The sequence below is a fragment of the Sitophilus oryzae genome, unplaced genomic scaffold (assembly GCF_002938485.1).
Source record: "Sitophilus oryzae breed Bouriz unplaced genomic scaffold, Soryzae_2.0 scaffold_402_pilon_pilon, whole genome shotgun sequence".
In the NCBI taxonomy this organism is placed as follows: Eukaryota; Metazoa; Arthropoda; class Insecta; order Coleoptera; family Curculionidae; genus Sitophilus; species Sitophilus oryzae.
The window spans coordinates 840,564-854,665 of NW_022146977.1; positions in this window are offsets into that span (position 1 = coordinate 840,564).

The following is a 14,102-nucleotide window of genomic DNA, read 5'->3' on the forward strand; positions in this document are numbered from 1 at the left end:
CCACGAAGGACTTGCTCCAGAGGAAGCAAAAGCGAACACGCTCCTCCAAATAGGGGAGAGTAAGGAAACCAAGAAACAACCTGACTCATCTCCATCAAAGGGCAAGAGAGGGAGCGAGAACCTCTCACCTATTCTTCGGCAGGGGGAGAAAAAAGCCAGGATGGAGGGCCCTCCAACACCGGGAGGCAAGGAGGAACGTATCACCAGCTTTACCGCTATTGCTAGACAAGTGAAAATGGCGGTGCTGCCAAAGGATTTCCCAGAGGTTGCTCTGACCACCGACCAGCAAACGTCTCTAGAAGAGGCTATACTGGACACGATCTACACAAGGATCTACAAAATATGGATCAGCTGCGTTTTGCGGGGATACACTTTCGGGTGGGTCAATCCTCATAGATTGTGTATCTCAAGAATCGGCGAATTGGTTGGTGAAAATCGCTCCTAAGCTTAAAAATTGGCAAGGGTCGGAACTGGTTGCAGTGAAGGGAGAAAACATCTCTACACGGGCGGCCATCACGGTCTTCCTATCTGCTGAGCCTTAACTAGGGTCAGAACTTTAATGTAAGGACATCGAGTTGGCGAGTCATCAACTCGAGGGAGGATGGTCCTGGTCAGGTCCTCACAATAGGAATTGACCTCAAATCCAAGGAGGCAATAGAGAAAGAGGGACATATCCCAATATAGATACGGGACAACACCGGTATCAGGTCTACGGAGAGACTAAGTTATAGAGGTGGAGAAAATGGAGACAGATCCTCCAGCCTCCACCACACGGGTTCCTCAGCCGGTGGCAAGCTCCTCGACTGTGAAGGGTGGCACGGAGGGCCAAACTGCAACCGTTGAAGGGTGTGTACCCTCGGAGGAAGAACTGCTGTCAGGGGAGGATGGGAGATACCCTGTCCCCTCTACAACAGGGGTATGATGGGTTATAGACTGTGTGATGACTCAAGGAAGGCGGGCACAATAGATCTTTAAGGTCGCAGTGATTAACCCCCCTCTTACTCATTCTACATTCTAGCACTACGCTTCAACCGCCTATTATTACCTCAGGATTGTAAATCCCAAGTACTCATTTAAGGCTGAGTCGACCTAGGTACTCGTAATCTTCGAATGATCGATACTAGTGATGGGCAAAACTGTTATTTTTAGATAACAGTTGAAACTGTTATAGTTATTTATAAAAAACAGCTTAAAATAACAGCTTAAAAATAACAGGTTTCTTTATTTTACTGCTAAATATCTGAAAGAGTATGAGACGGTCACCGCCAGGCGTATTAACGCAGTTGCACGTTGCAACAATGATGTGCTCGGTGGTAGTATTTCCAGGGTGTCAAAACATTTCTAAATATCGATTGTTATCTAAAATGCCTCTCTAAAAACGGTGGTTGTTTACAAATAAGCGCTGTTTACAAATTGCGATATAAAAAAAGCCAAAATTCCGCCACTCGTCTATACCTACACATTGCGATCTACTACGCCCTGCCCCTCGATCCGCGTAGATCCTGAATTGCGTAGCAGTGTACAGGGCGCATCTCACTCGACGGGCGAAGCTCTTAGTTTGATTTAACCATTTGCGGTCAAAAAATAGCAGCGCAGAAAATGTGTAGTATATTCTTCATAAGTAAACCAACTACACACTAGAGTTCAAATTAATTTTACTGAAGCCCAGCGTGTACCCGCCACTTCGTTCGCGTCAATTAATAATTTCTAATGGTGATGATAAAAATAAAACAAGAATTTCCATTAACATACAAACTGGATAAAATTTTTCTAACATTTGCCAAAATAAACTTTCTAACGTCGAGCAGTTTAAGCAGAATCATTAATCAATTACTCAACTTTGGAACACCCTGTATGATTTTTAAAAATTTCAAAATATGTAAAAACAAAATAAAGTATACGTGTCAGACGTTTTCCCCAACTAACCGTTTTTTAAATAACAAATATTGTAATATTTGAGGGCGTTATCACTCTATGGAATTTGAGATTCGAAACCCTCACTTATCGAACCTCAAGCCCCACAGTCAATCCGTTTGCAAAAATCAGCTTTAAACGTCCAGCAGTTTAGGCAGAATAGTGATTACTCAATGGTCATATTTTATGAAACACCTGTATATATTTTTAAAATCTTAAAATATGTAAAACAACATAATATCGTGTTTTAAGAGTTTTTCCGAAAAACTCACCGGTTTTATAAATAAAATATTCTAATATTTCAGAGTAGTTTCACCCCCCTTAGAATTCGAGTTTCGAAAAATCCCTTCTTATCAGACCTCTACACACTAAAGTCAATCCGTTTTCCAAAAATCAGCTTTTTTGTCAAAGGGCTTTAAGCAGGATCGTGATTAATCAATGACCAGATTTTCAAAACACCCTGTGTATTTTAAAAATCTTAAAATATTATTCTGAAAATTTTTCAGAATACATAAAATACATAAATATTGAAACTTAAAAGTAAGTAAGTACTGAAACATACAGCGCCATAATATCTCGACCTCCGTCCGTTATGCTCATGGCACAGGTTGGAAACAGAATGTATCAAAACAGCGATGCATTATTCCCCAACCTGTTTCAGACACTCCATCGACAATCGACGTGCAGCAGCGTTCCTTTCCACACACCGATTATCGACCGCCGCCCTGTTATACTCGTAACAGGTTGAAGCTAACATAATATCTAAAATGACTGCTTCTCAACCCGTTGCGAGCCTCCATCGACAATCGACCGATGCAGCAGCGTTCCTTTCCCACTCCTGTTATCTCCACCGCCAGGCGTTATGCCCCACCAACTGTTTCAAAAAACTGCTTCTTTTATATCCTATTATTTTAAGCTGTTGTAAATACGACCATCGACGGTATCGACCGAAGCAGCTACGTTCGCCATGGCGCTTTCCCCCACTCCGTTGTCCGTTGTCACGCCGCCTCTAACAAAATAACGTATTTTCCATCCATACTAGTTGTTTTTGGAATTGCTTCGAAGCTTGGCATAGAATTTCGTGGTGATGCAGAGCGCCGACTTCGTTTTTCGTTTCACGAGCGGCCGATCTCTACGTGTCGTTATTTTATATCTGTTATTTTTTAGAAGTAGTAACGGTTGCGTTATGTTATTTATAAATAATTGTTATAAAATAACAGATAGTTAAATAACAACCCATCACTAATCGATACCGAAAAATCTCCGATCTAGATTTTGTAGTTTTCTAGAAATTTCTAATGCACGCTTAGCCTGGTACTAGTAAAACGTAATTAAAGCTCTAAATTGAAAATTCTACTATTCGAATGGCATTCCACATGGAATACCTAAATATATTTTATATCAGAAAATACATAATTATCTATTGAACCAGCAAAAACTCGTTAACCTATTGAAATGTAACCGTAACCTTTAGTCCCGACTCTCGGATTTTCTGAATACTAACGATCTAACGTGCGGAATTTTGCATTTATTAAAATCCCGTGTGTTCGTGATCCCTTCGCTCCGCATCGGCATAGTTGTAAAGCACGTGTACACCGGTCGCCCAACGGTCTTACCGGCCGCTATGTATTCTGCATAAATAAATAGTGCTCTATAGATACGATTCGAAGCGGTTGTTCTACAGAGGCGCCAAAGAAATTTATTTCTAAACATTTATTTTACGAAAAGTATCAAAATCTAGTAGTATAAAAATGCATACATACATACTGTCATTACTCGCTGACGCAAGGCGTTCCCTTTCATGAGCCTTTCTATGACTGAAAAGCCCGATACGTGATGTTATCTGCCTACCGCACTCCGGACATTCAAAAATCTCATTTTCCTCTTTACTTTTTGGTTGTTCTTTACAATTACAATTTTAATTTTACAATTTTACTCCATTCCGTTCTATTGTGAGCTGCTTTTTCCCACTCATTCTGCTTGTTAATACGCTTTAAGTTTTCGTGGAAAATATCCTTGTACCTTGTGAGTTGTCCACACGGCCTCCTTTTACCGTCTGCAAGCTCACCGTAAAGCAGAGATTTTGGTATGCGGTTTTCTTGGATTCTGCATACGTGACCCGCCCATCTTAAGCGGGACTTTGTAATCATGACTTCAATACTCTCGCCAAACCAAACCATTTTATTCTTAAGAGTTGTCTAAGATGTCTCTGTTGCAGCTTGTTTAATGCGTTCATGTGTCGGCGGTACGGCACCCAGGTTTCGCTTCCATGTAACATGGTGGGAATTATTATTGCTGGGTACACTGCAAGTTTCGTTTTTGTGCTCAAGTCATGATTGTAGAAAACCCTGTCTTTTAATTTCCAGAATGCTCTTGAGGCGTTGCTAATCCTGTGTTGAATTTCAGAGCCGATATTGGCCTTTTCCGAAATCAAACTGCCGAGGTAATTGAATTCCCCTACATATTCCAATAGTTCTTATCCGATTTTTATAGCATTGTTGTGATCTTCCGGGGGAGTTCGCATGATTTTAGTTTTATCGATGTTCAGGTTAAGTCCCAAAGCCTCGTATGCCCATGTATATGTGTCAACATTTCTTGCAATTGCTGTAACGTATTTGCAACTAGAGCACAGTCATCAGCGTATTGAAGTTCTGTGATGAACTTTGTACGTGTTTTTGCCCTGAGTCTTTTTATTTATAAAATGTATCTTTAATATAAAAATAAGAATAATAGAAGCAACCCAAAATGGATGCACTTAGAAGATCGGTCAAAGTATCCAGAACCTAGAGGGTGAGAAATGAAAATATCCGGGAACAAATGGGAATTCAGGACACGATTATGACTGACATCGAAGAAAGGCAACTTGTCTGGTACGTCCATATACAACGTATGAATGACAACAGATTACCCAAAAAAACAACGAACTGGATACCACATCACCGGAAAAAAAGAGGTCGCCCAAAAAGTACTTGGCACCAAGGAGTTTGTTGAAATTTGGACAATGGCCAATGTAATGGGAGGATAAGAAAAAATGGTGTATTCTTTAAACTGTTGACTTATTCGGTATAATCTATCCGGAAGACTGAGCTGCCAACATATTTATCTAACACAGCGGGAATACTATTTCCAGCAAAATTCCGTTTAACTATCGTAACTTTTTGTTAAAGTTGTAAAATGACAAAATGCGACATCAAATTTGACAATGACAAAGTCACATTTTTGCTGGTATTGTAGTTTTCTCTGGGTCGTATTATAAATTTTATGAATTTGAAAATAAATATTTGCAAACAATTTTTAAATTCCTAATCCAAATGAAACGAAATTCTAGACAGAAGTACAACTTTAACGCCCTTTCAAAAAAGCCCAATGGGTATAAAGCATTTTTTGTCCGTTAGGTAAATTTGTTTATTAGTAAAGCAGTGGTTCAGCACAATTAGTCTCCGTTGCATTAACGCCAGCATTGTTTACAAAAAATAACTATTTTATTTTGTCGATTTTCTTACAGTGGCAAAATACCCATAGGACTTTTTTGTAGAGATAAATCCCCCACAGGGGTATAGAAATTTTTTAACGCTTCTTTAAAAATGTCTAATACAATTTTTGCATAAAATTATCTGGAGAGATAATATTTAACCTTAACAAAATTTGCTTGGGATTTCCTATGTCCCATGTTCTGATGCATCACAATATCTGATAGTTTCAAATACATTATGTTACCGAAATTAATGAATTTTATAGACACATCAGATTTTTTTTTGTATTTTCCAGACTTTTTTCAAATGATTTTATCTCATAATTGATCACGACATGATACACATATCCTTTTATAATCAAAAGTTTAGGGAATAACTAAATAATACGTACTAAATAAGACGTACTTATAATAATTTCTAACCCGAAAATTTTATTTCAATCACTAAAAGCAGTTAAAAATTATAACAAATCGAAAAAAATGGAGACTTTAACCTATTCTAGCTACGAAATAAAACAAAATCGGACCTTTGTTATAGCGAGTTATAACTTACCATACAGTCTTAGGGCTTTAACATAAGCCAGTATCTGTGACGGCTCACAGAGACCAGCTCTCCGTCCTCGACGTCAGTCGTACCGAAGTTCATGGCACGAACGGTCGTCGTCTCAACGCACTCAGTGATACTCACTCTGGCGTTTCACCATTTTCTCTAGAGAATCTATATTCGCCGTTCTTTCTTAGCTTCAGCGTACTGAGGTGTTCGTTGAGGAGATGAGTGAGTACCACAGTTGAGTGAATATCACAGCCACTATGACATAAAGAGAAAACATGTGGCTATCTATTTGAAAAATTAAATCGTTTGAATGTCATATAATATTGGCCGTATCTGTCATGGAATTGAGAGATTAAAAAATGATCGTAAATAATTTTTTTTCAAATGGGAACGTAACCTTTTTATTTCACTAGTGAAAAGTTTTTTAGTTTTAATTCTTTTTGATTATAATTTTCCTATACCTAATATAAATCGGTTTTAAGTTATTTAAGATTTAGTTTTAAAGCGTAAATATTTCTTCTTCTTTCTTCTTCTTTCTCAGCCTGGTTCCATCCAGTGTTGGATATAGGCCTCTTCTAGGTTTTTCCATGCTTCGCGATCTCTAGCCAATCTTATCCATTGTCTTCCCGCCACTGCCCTGACGTCATCGACCCATCTCTTTTTTGGTCGGCCCACACTTGTTGTTCCCCCTAGGTCTCCATAGGATGATTTTTGGGGCCATCGGTCTGGATCCTGTCTTGCCACATGTCCTATCCATTGCCACTTCAGACTTGCCACTCTTTTAACGACATCTATTAATTTTGTTTTTGACGTATGTGGGTATTCCGAATTTTTTCCCTAATGGTGATTCCCAACATGATTCTTTCCATGGCTCTTTTGTGCTACTCGTAGTTGTTCTGCTGTTTTTCGAGTAACTGCCATAGTCTCTAAGCCATACGTAAGCACAGGTAGAATGCAGCTGTCGTAAGCCTTTTTCTTTAGGTTCATGGGCACCTTTTATCTTGAAATATTGCTCATATTTCCAAATGCTACCCATGCCAAATGGATCCGTGCGTTTGATCTCCGTATTTTGGTTTCCTTGCCCAGCTTGATTTTATGACCTAAATATATATAATGGTCTACGTTTTCAATAATAACGTTGTCCACGGTAATGTTATGGATATTGTTGCTCATTATCTTGGTCTTCTTCAGTTCATTTTAAGGCCAATTTTCTGGAATTGCTCATTTAGCTCATTTAGCATGGTGTTTAGTTCTTGAATGTCGGTGCTCAGCAAGACAATATCGTCTGCGAACCTCAGATGGCTAAGGTGCCCCCATCGATGTTTAGACCTCTATTTTCCCATTCTAATTTCTTGAAGACATTTTCCAGTGCCAGTGTAAATAACTTGGGAGAGATGGTATCTCCTTGTCTCACGCCCTTGCCGAGTAGTATTTTTTCTGTTTTGAGGTCATCATCTAATTTAACTTGGAAGGTTGCACTATCATAGATATTTTTAATAATGGAATAATATCTGGAATCAATTCTCGCGTCCTCCACTGCAGCTAGAAATGACCAGGTTTTGATGCTGTCAAAGGCTTTTGGTAGTCTACAAAGGCCTAATGTAGAGGTATATTGTATTCTGTTGTTTTTTCAATGACTGTTTTAATTGTTTGTAGATGATCGATGGTACTAAAACCTTTTCAAAAGCCTGCCTGTTCTATTGGCTGATAGGAATCTAGTTTCGTAGACAGTCGGTTGTTGATAATCCTAGTGAAGAGCTTGTATAGATGCGAGAGAAGGCTTATTGGTCTATAATTCCCTATATTTGTAAAATCTCCTTTTTGTATAATAGCACAACTTCTGCGTTTTTCCATGCGTCCGGGATTCTACCCTCCATTTATTTAACAATACTTCCACGGCATCCACTAATGGTTTTCCGCCCATCTTCAGCATTTCAGGTGTAATACGATCTTCTCCTGGGCTTTTTTGCCATTTTTATTTGTTGAAGTGCGTATTTAATTTCTGTGGTTGATATTTCTGGCATATCTTCTGATCCTACGTTTGTGATATGTTTTTGTACTCTATCTTTGTTTGGTATAACAGACTGATAAAGTTGTTCGTAGAATTTGTGAATTTCATTTCTAATTTCATGTTTGTCTGTTGTTATCGTGCCATGTGTGTTTCTTATTTTTATTATTTTTTGTTTTCCGCGCATTTGCTTGCGTCTTAACACGTAAATATTTAAATATATTTATTTCTTGATTCTGTCTAGCTTTCTTACAACGAAGATTTTCCTTGGCTGTCTCCAGTTTATCAATTTGGTTATTTTTTCTATTTTTCTCTCTTTCTTTTTATTCTTCAAAAATTACCGTTAATTATGTCTATAAATCTCTCAATTAAATAATACGTTCTAGCTATTTTTAGAAGCAGTTTATAGGATTCTATTAACACAACAATAATGTGGTCATAAAACAATTAAGTCTTATGACCGATTTAAACTTCATTCGGTTTATGACACATAAAGTGGAAAAAATATACTGCCTATAAACGTAAATCCTAGCAAGCTGGTTTATATTAGATTTACATTGCAGACGTGTTTACAACTGTATATGACTGTGCTATGATCTATAGATTATTTTTTGCACGACAAAATTCGCCTTTTAAGATTGTTTTACAAGTTTTTCAAGAAATATTAGGGTTTAAGTGCATACTTACTAGTTTCGAAGGGCGATTGACATTAGAAAAACTTTTAAAGATAAGTGTGCATTTAAGGTAGGTTAAGTTTATTCAATGGTATTCATTTGGTATTTATGAAGACACTTTACGATTATTTTTTAATTTTAGTAGGATTTTTTTCTGAACAATATTTTTATAAAATCGCGCGTATGTATGTATTTATAAGATCTACATCACACCTTAAAGAATTGCCAATTTAAATTAATTTCTCAAGTAAAACTTCTTTAGGCGCTTTGGGAAGAAAAATTCAATGCCGTGACACACGGCCATGAATGATGGCCATGAAGCACGATATAGCAAGGGGAAAAGTGATATAGGCAGTGTTGTCACAGTTATCCCGCAAAATAAAGTTACACTAAATCACCACAATACACCAGAACACTTTTACTTTTACACTGGACGCGCGTTTCGCTAACCATGTTAAGTTAATATAGTCAAGGGTTTGCGTAACAAAGATTGTTTCTACCTAAAAGCTGATCAGGGAAATAAGGTTTTTATATTAGATAAAAAAAGACTATTACGATAAGGTTAACAACCCTAATCGATAATGGCCCCTACATAAATTTGGAAAAGAATCCTTTGTCTAAGATGGTAGCAGACGTTAAAAAACTCTAAGAGAATGTAACACCCTTATTGATCTTTCTTTAAAGAGGAAATTGCAAGTATCAATCCCTCATTACGAAATTGTATGCTTTGCCAAAATTCATAAACTGGACAAGTCTATGCGCCGAATTGTTTCGGCTGTAGGTTCTCCGACTTATAATTTGGCAAAATGGTTATCAAGGGAGTTCGAAAATTTACCTGATCATGAACCTTCTTTCTCAGTTAAAAATAATATTGAATTCATTAACAAAATTAAAGGTATAACATTGCATGAAGGTGAAATTTTGGTCTCCTTTGATGTATCTTCGTTGTTTCCAAGTGTTCCAATTCCACATACTTTAGGCTACTTGAAGGAATTACTGAACGCAAATGGTCTCGACAACAAAACTGTGATTGAATATATTGAGCTTACATCGTTATGTATGAAACAAAATTGTTTTCAATTTAATAAAAACTTTTTGAACAGCGGGAAGGGTACAGCAATGGGTAATCCATTGTCTCCATTTTTGGCTAATTTATTCATGAACAGGTTTGAAGTGGAGGCTAAGAATCAGTTTGAGTATTTTCCAAGAGTATGGTTTAGGTATGTGGATGATATTTTTGCTGTTTTTGACACCATAGATAATTTTATTTCTAAGTTAAATAATCGTTTTCCTTCCATTAAATTTACGCATGAAATTGAGAACAACGACAGGTTACCATTTCTAGATGTATTAGTTATTAGAAATACTAATAATTGCCTGGAATTTGATATCTATAGGAAAAATACCACCACACGCAAATATATTCCTAATGAATCACATCATAGTGTTGAACATAAAATGGCTAGTTTAAATTTCTTAGTTCATAGAATTACTTAGTTTCCCACTTTCCAACGAAAGATATGAAATAGAAAGAGAGATTACATTAGGAATGTAGCTGAGTGTAATGGATATTCCCTTCACTAGTTGATAAATTAATTAGAAAACGTAGGTATAGGTTAATGATTACTGAAAATTCGACTTTTCAAGTGGAGAAAGATACGTCTAAATATTTTCAATACCGTTTGATAGAGAGTTATCCTGTGGTCTAAAGGAATTTTTAAGAATGTCAATTATAAACTTGTGTATAGTGCTAATGATAAATTACAACAATTATTAAGTAATCCAAAGGATAAAACACCTCCACTGGAAAGATCGGGTATTTATGAAATTTCTTGTAAAGATTGTAATCAGAAATATGTTGGGCAAACTAGAAGATCAATATTAACTAGATTTAAAGAACATTTAGCTCAGATAAGATATGGTAGACCGGATAAATCTTGCGTTGCCGAACATATTGTTGATAAAGAACATTGTATAGATCTTAATAATTTAAAATTAATTAAACAAGTCCCAAATTACAGGCAATTAGGTGCATATGAAAGCATCAGAATTAATAAATGTAAAGATAGTATGAACAGAGTCAACGGTCCAATTCCTTCAAGTTCTTTCCTACTACTCTAGTGGCGGAAATCTAACTGTTACGCTCAGTGGGCTCTGACTCGGTTGGCTAGATTTTGCCACGCCCACTCGGTGCCTACTGGCCGAGTATATAAACGCTCACTTGTAGATTGTACTTTAGTTTATAATCATCTGCTGATGATGCTAACATGGTTAGCGAAACGCGCGTCCAGTGTAAAAGTAAAAGTGTTTTGGTGTATTGTGGTGATTTAGTGTTTTTTATTTTGCTTAAAACAGCATTATATTATGTCACTTTTTCAAACATGTTTTTCAAATTCTTCAAGTTAATAGCTGTTAGTAAGAAGTTTTACTTAAAATATGAGCACAATAGTGCACATGCTCTTTTTTTATTAATGTATCAAATAAAAAATTTAAATCAAGTAAGTTAACAAAGTAAAATCCCGGAAGAAGCTTTCTAAGAATAGAAATATATTATGTAAGTATAAAAGGTATATCTTGTTCTTAAAATTTGTCATTTCAGAATAATTCTGCCTTCAATATTACCTTGTCTGGAGTGCTTAGACGAATATTATTTTTGAGTTGAGTATTTTACTTTTCAAATCAAACATCTTTATATTACCGTTCCGACTCTGCATAAGCTTATTGACAGAATTACAGGTATTGCTAAGACAAGATTTGTACGGATGGGTAATTCCATTCAAACTGTGATTTCCTATGTCTTCTAATATTTACCAACCCTAGAAATACTTACACTTATCCTGTATAATCCTTTGTAATCACCCTGTATAATGTTTAAATTTATTCTGATGTGAAACATTCCCTTACATGCTTGTAGACATATACAGGTTAAGGTAATAAGTCAATAATAAAAAAATAAATGCCTTTCTTGTCCAAAAATTTTACAATTTGTAGACTAAGGAAAAGTAAACAAACAAAAGAGAATACAAAACAAGTATACAAATTACATTGTCAGTCTTATTGTTTAAAATAAACATTTATAAATGTTTACAATGTCAAAGAATAAAAAAATAAAAATAAGATTCAAAAATATTTAGTAAGTTTATAGTAAATATAGTAATAGTAAATATTAGACCAGTTTTTACAAGATCAAATTCGATTATCAAAATATAATACATTTGCGGCGTAGAAAGCTTTGTCTAGTAAATAAGATTTCAATGCTTTGCGAAATGAAGTTAAGAAAATGATGTTATGGATTTGATTTCAAATGGTAGGTGATGGTGCATTTTTTTCGAGTTGTACGGACGACACCCTGCATCAGTGACGCTGGACGGGATCTCGCCGAAATCCCGAGGTTGTCCTGACCGGGCGGTGTGTGTGCGGGCTGCGCTTATCCAAACGACGTACAACTCGCCGAAACATCTCTAACGTCGTGATCGATCCAGGGCTCGCGTGTGTGTATATCCCACATGACGCTGTTAGTTTCGCGATCGATCCAGGGCTCGCGTTTGTGTATCCCTCGGGACGCTGTTAATTTCGCGATCGATTCAGGGCTCGCGTTTGGGTATCCCTCGGGACGCTGTTAATTTCGCGATCTATCCAGGGCTCGCGTGTGTGTATATCCCACAGGACGCTGTTAGTTTCGCGATCGATCCAGGGCTCGCGTTTGTGTATCACGGGACGCTTTTAACGTCGACGCCGATCCGAGGTTCGTGTTACGTTGTCAAAACGGACGCCGTTCCAAGAAATATTTAGCTGTGACCATCGGGACGCCTGTAACGACGTCGCCGCCGTTTAGAGAGTCGCGTCATAGTAGAGTATGTTGCTCCGGTACTTACGTGTCTGTGTTCATTAGGACGCCGCTAAATTCGACGTCGATCAGGAACTCGCGTCGTCTTATTTAATAGAACGTCATTTCGGGAACGCGTTTTGAATTCGCGTGATAGAATCAGTCAGAGAGTTGCATCTCGGGAATAATCGATCAAAACTCTAGAGGTGCACGGTTGTTAGTGTAAATTTTGTTCTGCGAGGTACTAAATATTTATTTTATTTTTATTATTGTTACAATTAAAGAACGCGAACTTGCTTTGATTACTTTTGTACATAATTGATTAGTTAAATAAAAATCTAGTGTTACGTTATAGTTAATTGTGTGTTTTATTTTCTTTTCATCTCATCACTCCCTGGTATCTCCACTGTATAAAAGCTACCCGTATTGGCACTAGTGTTCTCTCAAACACTTTAAACATTGGGATGGCGCCCGAGGAACCGAACCAAGGCAACTCGGCGTCCGTGACCGTTCTCTAAAACGGGGGAGTCTCACATAGTGTATAGTATAATTAAAAAAAATGATCAAAAATGTAACGCTTAGAACAGAATCACCCCGAAAGCTTTATTTTCTATATACGCTGCATTCGTATTTCCGACGTACTGCATGATTTATATTAAAAATTTGCATTGGAAACCGAAACATTTACGTCACTAGACGGATATTTTCATCTCGTTGTCAGGAGTGAAAAGGCATATAAGCGGCACAATAAGGAAAAACAACTAGCTGGTGTTTTTCCAGTTAAAAATATGACAGCGGCGGTGATAGCTCTAGCTATTTATCCAGTTAGTTTAATTTTTAGAACAAGAAGGCCACAGAGCCGGAATTAATAAATGGTAATTTAGCCCGCGCATAAAATGGTAATGAAACTGCGGTTCCCGTTCTATTTGCGTTTTTTGGATTTAAGGCCCTTCATGACAGAAGATACCGTAAGTCTAGCGTAAACCAAATTTGCTTTTCGGATGAAAGAATATATTCAGATACATTTCCTAATATTTAGGTCAGGTTTATATACCGGGTGTTGCATCGTCGAGCGGGATATAGGAAATGTAAATTTTAATTGGGTCAATTTATTGAAGAGCACTAAAACTCACATTCAAAAGAATAACTTTAGATATTTTTGATTAGCCCGTTTACGAGTTATCGCCGATTTTTTTTAAATATTTCTCCTTTCTTATGGCCCTGTATTTACTTATGAGCACCAGTCAAGGTAAAAGATAACTGTCAAATGAAGTTGTCATTTCAGAAATTGATCTATTTAGTGCTTTATTATTATTACTAAAACTCATACCTACATCGAAAATATTAAGCCATGAATTACACTACCGAAGAAAAAGTATTGATGATTAAATGTTATTATCAAGGAAATAGTTATCAAAAGGTGTCGGACATGTTTGCTGCTGTGCATCCGAACAGACCGATACCTGGAAAATCTACAATCGCAAGGAATATCGAAAGATTTGAGACTAAAGGTACCCTAATGAATAACTGCAGATGTGAAGCAAGGCAGGAACAAAGAGAAGATGCAAGAAATGATACCGACTTGGAAGTTTTATTGTGCGTGGAAGAGAACGATGGAAAGATCAGCACAAGGAAACTTGAAGATGAAATAGGAA